The sequence below is a fragment of the Sphaerodactylus townsendi genome, linkage group LG14 (genome assembly GCF_021028975.2).
Source record: "Sphaerodactylus townsendi isolate TG3544 linkage group LG14, MPM_Stown_v2.3, whole genome shotgun sequence".
Lineage (NCBI taxonomy): Eukaryota > Metazoa > Chordata > Lepidosauria > Squamata > Sphaerodactylidae > Sphaerodactylus > Sphaerodactylus townsendi.
The window spans coordinates 24,973,793-24,982,136 of NC_059438.1; the positions used below are offsets into that span (position 1 = coordinate 24,973,793).

At 52.5% G+C, this 8,344-nt stretch overlaps 1 long non-coding RNA gene across 1 annotated transcript; it reads right to left on the reverse strand.

Annotated features, from left to right (window-relative positions):
* Positions 1-1,880: 1,880 nt before the first annotated feature.
* LOC125443540 lies at positions 1,881-8,344 on the reverse strand. The gene is made up of 3 exons (XR_007246140.1): positions 8,227-8,344; positions 6,926-7,160; positions 1,881-6,394 (listed from the first exon to the last, which is right to left on the reverse strand). It is a non-coding gene; the product is annotated as an uncharacterized LOC125443540 (long non-coding RNA).

Genomic DNA, 8,344 nt, shown 5'->3' on the forward strand with positions numbered 1-8,344 from the left:
GGAACGCCGTACCTTTTATGCAAGGGGCCAGGGTGCGCGTTTTGCAAACATGAATGTTGTTCGGAGGCGTCCCAGAGACCAACAGCCAAAAAGCACAGTGCTGGATGCAAACCTCAGCTGTGGGGCCAAATTCCAGCTCAGCCCTGAGGTCACTGAGTGGCATCAGACCTCCCTTCCCAAATGCATCCAAGCCTCCTGTGAAGCCCAGTGAAATAACGCCTGCATCACAGGGAAGGCATCCAGATGCTGCAAGCAGGAGAAGGGAGGACAACATATCAAAAAGGAAAGCTGGTCCAGTCCCTCTGTTCAAGCACCGGGTCACTGCCGGCCCACAGGGTGTTGCATTGTGACACTTGCTAGGCAGCCTTGGTTTAAGGGGTGGTTTGCCATTGCTTTCCCCAGTTGTCTAGACTTTACCCCCATTTGAATGTCTGTGGAAGGCTGGAAGCCTTGAGCTGGCTACCTGGACCCAGCTTGGGTCATGAGCAGAGCTTTGACTGCAGTACTGCAGAAGCACAAGTGCCGGGGCTGGTTAAAGCAGAGCTGCAAGAGCAGCAGGGGCGCCTGGCAGGGTTCTGCTCTTCCTAAAGAGACGACAACCCCCTGGCAGAGGCAAAGTGCAGCTCCAAGCAGACGCCTCAGGGGCCACTTGGCAGACTCCTGAACCACGACTCACAAGCCTCTGCCAAGTGGCAGCCTGGTGTGGGGCTGTGCTCAGAAACTGGAGGATGTGTCATTTAACCACCACGGGGATTGGGGGGGGGGGGAGGGCTCAGCCTGCCTTGCACAGGCCCAACATGCCAGGCAACCACAACCGTTGGGCACGTTATCCTCCCAGGAGATTGCCGGATGGCCTACAGTTGGGTGGGGGAAGAGCACTCCACCTCCACAGATCTTTCCAGACAGCTTGATAGAGCCATCCACAGCAGGCCTGCTCATGAAGAGCATGTCGATGAACAGAGGCGTGAGGCGGAGTCCATTGTCTGAGCTAAGTCCCCTGCTGGATTCCTCCTGGCAGACCGTTCTCTTTCTTCTGCACGTGTATCTGCCTAAAGGCAACTGCTTGCTCACGCCTCGCTTCTACAAAATCCCCTGCCACAAGACATCACGGTCTTTCAGATCCTGCCAGTCTCCCTGGTAATGCCCCAACAGACTAATATGGTGACCCCTCTGGAACTGCTCGGAAAACAGAGCTTAGAGCATTTGCCCAACCTAAAGTTGATACAGCAAAACTGGACTTCATGTGAACAGGGAGGAAGTACAGAATCCAGTTGTTCTGTGGCGAGACAAAACCAGGAGTGCACATCACGGCAAGGGGGTGTAAGTGCTACCTAAAAAGGAGGGGAGACACCACCACCACCACCGGCAAGTTCAGTCTGAGAAAGCCCCCAGCAAATGAAAAATAAATCCCACTTGGGCCTATGAAGGGGAAACCGAGCTGGGTTTCTGAGGCAGGCAGGCAGGCAGGCAGGCATTTGTGTGTGGGGGTCCAGGGACTATCACCACAGTCAGCAGGCAAAGCACAGCTTTATCTGATTTTGCCTCTGTGAGAAGGGTCAGCCATCAGCAAGCAGGAGTTGGTTGAGCATGGCCCTAGAGCTGCCCAGCTGGGCATGGACCTGCTGTGTTCAGTGAAGCCCCTGGGAACTGCACAACAGACAGAAAACAGAGCCCCGGAGAAGTTCACCCTCAGACCAAGGCCCAAACCAAACACCTTTTGAAATCCCCATTGTGCTGTGCGCACCAGTCAAGTGCCTAGTATGCCCAGTGCTATTTTTGAGAGGGAGAATTAACTCCAGCAGTAGCCGCACCTTGAACCCTTTGGGCACGTGGCTCTGAATACAATGGGGTACAAGAACTGCTACACACTGCAAAATAAAAACTTTCAAAGTTTTATTCTCGACTGCAGCTGTGTACAGAAATATAGTTGCAAGTATACAAATGTTCCAATAGAAGCAAAATATTTTTTTCTTAATATTCAACAAGTTATCACCGGATAGCTAAAAACAAATGCAAATAAGGTCCCTCCCTCCCTCCCTCTTAGAATAAACTGAGAACAGGTTATCAGTGCTCTGAGAAACCGACTGACACAAGCCAGGTCCACACAAACGCACAAGGGCCCACCAGAGGCTACATTCACATTGCAGGGCGTGGGGTGGGGGCTGATCAGCAGCTGGCCTGGGGGCTGCTCTAAGCAAACAGGGCAGGTAGGAAGGCGGAGGGAGGAACAAGGACCGCAAAGCCAGCGGAGACGAGTGCAAGCGCAGCGCTCAGTCTGCAGTGGCCACGTTCCTCAGAGCAGATGGAGCTTGTGTGGGAAAACCCTGCCGTGAGCGGGCAGCCAGATTGCCGCTCAAGCAGGCTCAGGGACTTGGGCCAACCATCAAAAAAGCCAGGGCGACGTGTGGGGCTGGGGGGAAGGAGGCTGACCCACAGCCATCCAAGGGCTTTGCTATTGCTCTGGGGCCTGAAAAAGAAATTGGTATCAGCACACAAATGCTCTCCAAATTGAGGCTGGAGGGGTGTGTGTGCGTGCTGCAGAATTGAGGGAGCGCCTGCAAGGGTAAGACAAAACACTGTGGTGACTGAGGTGCCTTGGTCCAATTACTATGAGCCACCACGGGAGACACACCAGGCAGGGTCATCACTGTGGCTGCTTGACTGGAGGGGGTATCTTTGAACAGATGGCTCTCTGGACTAGAGATATAAAAAATTCAGAAAAGAACACCCCGCACCCCCGTTTTTTTTGAGGAGGGGAGGAACCAAAAAAAAACCTTTTTAGAAAACATTTAAATACATGGAATATTTACTGTCCTGTCAAAACTAACCTAATTTTACTGGTTGAACAACAACATAAAATACATCATTTATAATTTAGAATACAAAACTGCGGTATTTGACATTTTAGTGGAATTTTATAAATGCCTTGGCTTCCTACAAAGAAAACTGCAAATCTACTCACAAATGCTTGAGAAAACTGCAGGCGGGGGAGGGGGGGCACCTGATGTGATCTCAGCACCAGCCTTAAGTTTTGCTATTTGGTTGGAGAGAGCAAAGTTCTCAGCGGATTATCTCCTGGTCCTTTGTTCTCCCTCCTGCAAGGTAGGGCAATAAACCCCTTTTAACCCAGAGTAAATGTGCCCTGGTGGTTCGAGGGAGAAGTGAAAAGGTCAATCACGACAGGTTAAAAGGACAACAGAAGGCCGGCAACTGTTGAGAAGCAATGACAAAAAAACTGGCAAAAGCTCTCATGAAAAAGAACTACGGTAGGTTTCCCCAATCTGCTCTAGGCAGGACCTTGCGCTTGACATGGTAGCCGCGCCAAGTTGCCTTCTGCAGAGCCAGACCTCGGTTCGTGTCTCTCGGCTCGGCTCTGCTGGGCAGTGGCTCCCCAAGATCCTGTGGACTAGAAAGAGCGTGTGGTACAGACCCTGGGACTTTCACCCCTGTCAAGGACCTGCAACTGCATGTGTTACGTTCCCATTTCTCCTGTATGCAGGACACTTTGCTGGGATGTGCTGGGGGAGGGAAGGACAGGGTCAGAGGAAAGGAACAGCTGCTGCATCTGGAGCATCTTCACAGAAGGCTGAAGTGACCCAGCCTTCCCTGCCCTCCACTAGGGGACGAGGGTCCCTGTGCAGCAATACCAAGGGGTGGTGATGAGGAATGGACATTGTTGAAGCTCCAAGATGGCCTGTCCGCTAAGGGGGACAAGACTCCACCGCCTCCGTCCACCCCCGACTTCTGAACTGTGAGAGAGATGCAGCCCCAGGCCAGACCAGCCACTGAGCAGGACCCCCATTCCCAAGACAGACGTTTGAAACCAAATCATGTTCAAAATGTTGCGCATTTAAATATTGACCTAAAATGGACCAAGTAAAATTACAAAGAAACAACCAAAGAGAAGGCAGCTGCCCCCATCGAGCACTGAGCAGCCGGAGCCCTTCTTGAACACTGGTGGCGGCGGTGGGGGCTGGAGCCGCCAGGAGAGAAGCCGCCAGGTGAGGTGGTCCCGGTCAGGAAATGTGTGCTGGGACAGAATTGGTCCCTGATGACTTGGCACTGCCTCATACAGCGTCAGCACCTGGACATTCCCCCATCTCACAGGAATGACACGCAGCAGCAGCGGCAGCAGACGACAGGCCAAGTGTTTTCAGGCACCCCCTCCGCAGGCTCCAGCCCCAGAAAACCACCACGCACATGCCTCTTCTGGCCCCCACAGCAGTGGGTGCACGCCTCCTCTGTGCCCATCAAAGGTCCCAGGCCGCTCCTTCTGTCCTTCACCCCCTCATCTCAGCAGGAAAACAACATACTGCAAGAGAAGTATGCTCACACATTCATGAAACGGCAAAACTGTGGCTCCTTAGTGTTACTATAACTTAAGCAGCTGGCAATAATGTTAGACATGAACAGTAAATAAAAGCTGAGCAGAGCCCTGTCATGAGGGAAGTCGCCCCCGGGGGTCTTGTCCTCCGCAGAGCACAGGCTGAGCCCCACAGCCCGCTGAGTCCAGTTGCCTGATGGAATGGCCAAAAATGAACAAATGACATCTGCTGAAAAAAAAAGAACTTAAATACAATGCACAGACTTCAGAACAACCCCCCTCCCCCTGCCCTCCCTCCCGCCCTCCTCCAACACTAGACGCCACGGTGTGGGAGAACAGGGAATAAAACTCACACATTCACCACAAAAATCTGTGGCAAAAAGAATATATGCGTGTGAGAGAATATATATATATATATATATTTTATATTTATGCCAATGTACTCACTCAGTACAAATAGCAAAATAGTTTACCATTTCCTAAATACAAAATAGAGCTTTCCAAAAAAATGAAACACACATAAGATATAAACCATCCAAAATCTGAACGATTGAAAACTGTATTCAAAATTAAATGACCCGCAGCAGGTCTCTTTCTGAAAAGTTCCCTTCATAACGGCAAAATAGCCTGTACGACTGAAAACACAACATGAGGCCTTCCCAAGGAGACAGACAGACAGACCGACCAACGGCAAATGCCAGAGACAAACAGTCAAAAAACAAAAACAAACCCCAAGCACGATTCTACACAGCTCAAGGTGGTACACAAGTCAGAAAACACACACCGGGAACAGCCTATAAGACCATCTATAGGCTAAATTCTTTTCTATACACAAGTAACAAAAAAGAACACTCAAGGGGACTAAAAAACCCACCTCCCCACTCCTGGCCAGTGACAGCCGAACACAAAAAGCTACTGGGTGACAGATCCACAAACAGCGACGGATTTTTTTTTTTTTTGGGGGGGGGGGGAGAACAGTAAAAAGTCTGAATCCAAGAGGAGGCTGTGGTGAGGGTGCTGGAAATAAAGGCTGCCCTCTGCCCAAGAGGATCTGCCTTTCAGGCTGAAGTGAGCACGGACTCATGACCCCAAGGCAGGCTTGGCAATTCCTGCCCCTGAGGAGCCCCAGGCCTCCTGCTTGGGCTGAAGCTTCAGACTTCACGGCAGCACCAAGTGGGAAAGGGATTGGGAGCAGAAACCAGCTTGCCCAGAATGACCCCCACTCCTTTGGCCTTCTACCCCACAGCAGCAGAAGGTTGGCTGGCTGGCTGGCTGGCTGGCCGGCCTCCTCAAAAGCAAGGTTTCTAAAGGCAGCAGTGGAATCAACAGGAAAGGTACAGAAACAGAATTCTAATTCAGGCTGTCAAGTCAAGGTGACTCAGCTCAGCAAACTGTCCCTTGCTATTCCACCTCACAAGGGAAGGTTTACAGAGTACAAGAGGCTGAGAGAGTCACCTTCTGAGCAGTGCAACTCCACCCTCCCAATACATGCCCAAACCCCCACGAGAAGAGTCCAGAACCCACAGCCAGGGAGGCTCTTGGCCCCCTTCCTGGCTGCCCCTCCACACCAGGGACAGATTGGACTGGCCTCTCTCTTCTCCCTTCGCCTTGTCCAAACAAAATCATTTCCACTGGCAGCCACAAACCAATTCACAAGTCATCCAGAGATGGACAGATCAGACTCCGGAGTTAACAGACAGAGACACGACGACGTCTGTCCCCAAAAGCTCCAGGTGCTGTGAAGGAAGGAGGGGAAGGGTGGGTCGGAGCACGGTCCCCTTGCCCAGCAGCAACGGCAACTGGACAGCCATGCTCTGCGTTCCCTTAGCAGGGCTTGAGAGGCCAACTGTCCAGCCAGGCCAGGGCACAGCAAAGCAGAGCTCTTCGGCCTCTCTCTGAGGTTGCTGCCCAGCAGCTCAACGTGGGTGCGCTTCCGAAAGGGTGAAGGCTACATTTGGTCTGGGGTCCAGGCAGTCCTTTGAGAGGGGAAATTTTAATCCAAACACCCACCATTCCTGAGTCACAAGCACTGAAGGAATCGTTCAAGTCTGGTTCTCCATCTTGACATTCCTGAAATTACAAGTGGGAACATCGGGGTGAGAAAGGACAAGTTGCAAGTGCCGCAGAGTTCAAACAGTTCTGTGTCTTTACTGCCCCAACATTGGCTTTTTCCCTCCATGTTGAAGACTGGTCAAAAACCTCACACTCATCACCCACCAGCTTCTCCACCTCTCTGCTGCCCCAACTTTGCCTCCGTTTCCTTCCTGCAGTGCTGTTCAGGAGAGCATCCACATGACGACACTGCCCTCTACTCACCCTGCTCCCGTTCTCCACCACCACCACCACCTCCCCCCACCTCTAGCTTGCTGCCTTTACCAAACTTTGTTTGGTGCTTCCCACTCAGCTGACCTTTGCCCTTTGCTGGCAATATTCACACGCCACTCCACGGCAAAGGAACGAGGAAAGGCCAAGCGTCAACCAAGTTCAAATTATCTGCTGGCAGAATGGCTACTCCTGCACACTCAAGAGACTTCACCGGGATAAAACCAGTCCCCTTCTGGCCTGGGCACAGAACAAGCTTCATCCCACTCTCCAACTTACCCAGCCAGTTAGAAAGAGCCGGCCATGTTATTGTTCCCCTGATTCTGCAGAGACACAAGCAGGTCATCGATCTTCTTCATGTTCTGATTGGTGGTCATCGCAGAAGGCAGCTGCGGACTTTCCGACATTTGCTGAGAGAGGAGAGCTGACTGTTGGGCCTCGCCCTGCGGCTGACTGATAGTCAGCATCTGGTCCGACAGGGCAGCCGGTCCAGATGTTAACAGCTGGCCACAATCTGTGGAGAAACACCAATGGTGGGATTTCAAAAGAAGAAACAGGTTGTCATTGAGTTCCCTTGTCCCACCCAGTGGCATCTACTCCCCAAGGCATTTAGGATAAGGATTCAACTGTCTCCCGGTGCCAGTGGGAAGAAGGCCCGATGCATCTCCTCAATGAAATCCACAGGGCTCGCTCTCCTGTGCCAGTCTGTGCACAAACCCTAAGGCACGTGGGCACCCTTGCCTGCTCACAGGAGCCCTTCCTGACCACACCCTAGACCAGTGGTGGCGAACCTATGGCTCTCCAGATGTGCATGGACTACAATTCCTATCAGCCCATGCCAGCATGGCCAATTGACCGTGCTGGCAGGGGCTGATGGGAATTGTAGTCCATGCACATCTGGAGTGCCATAAGTTTGCCACCACGGTCCTAGACCCAAGACTGTGGTACAAAAGCATCCGGAGCTGATGCCAGAGACCCCGTCTTCCTGAAAATTGGCAGAGGTGGAATTCACACATTCGGGTGCTCAGAATTAAGCAGAGATCAGGGACTAGCCCAGAGCAGCCTAAAGGACTCTCTCTTGCCAGGGACATGGAGCAACTCTGGCAGTTTCTGCTCTTCCGCTAAAAGCCAGTCGGAGACGGGCATCTGTGCCAAACTGGCTGCTCTCCAAAGGTTGGCCCTCAGGCACGCAGCAGCAGCGGCGGCCGTCTCCTGAATCAGGCCCTCGGCCCATCGAGGTCCGTGCTGGCAGCGGCAGCAGCAGCTCTCTCTCCAGGGTTTCAGGCAGAGGCCCTTCCCAGGACCTCCTGCCTGGTCCTTTCAACTGGAGAAGCTGCTGGGGACTGAACCTGGGGCCTTCTGTATGCCGAGGCTCTACGACTGCACCGCATGGCAGTGAAAGCTTAGAAATTCCTGCACTGCAGGGGGTGGACTTGATGGTCTCTTCCAGCTCCATGATTCTATGCAGTAATGGCTGGGCAATATTGGCTGACCTTTGGCTTGGTCTGTCCAGATGCAGCTGTGCACATAGAAGGACACCAAGAGCAAAGCACAGTCAAGGGCAGGCCCTCCTTACTTACTGTCTTGGATGCCAAAGAGGAATATCCCAGAGGTCTGTGGAGGTGGAGCAGAGGAGTTCTGCAGCTGGCTGAGGGCACTGCTGTGCGTGTTCTGGAATAAAGCTGCTTGTTGTTGCTG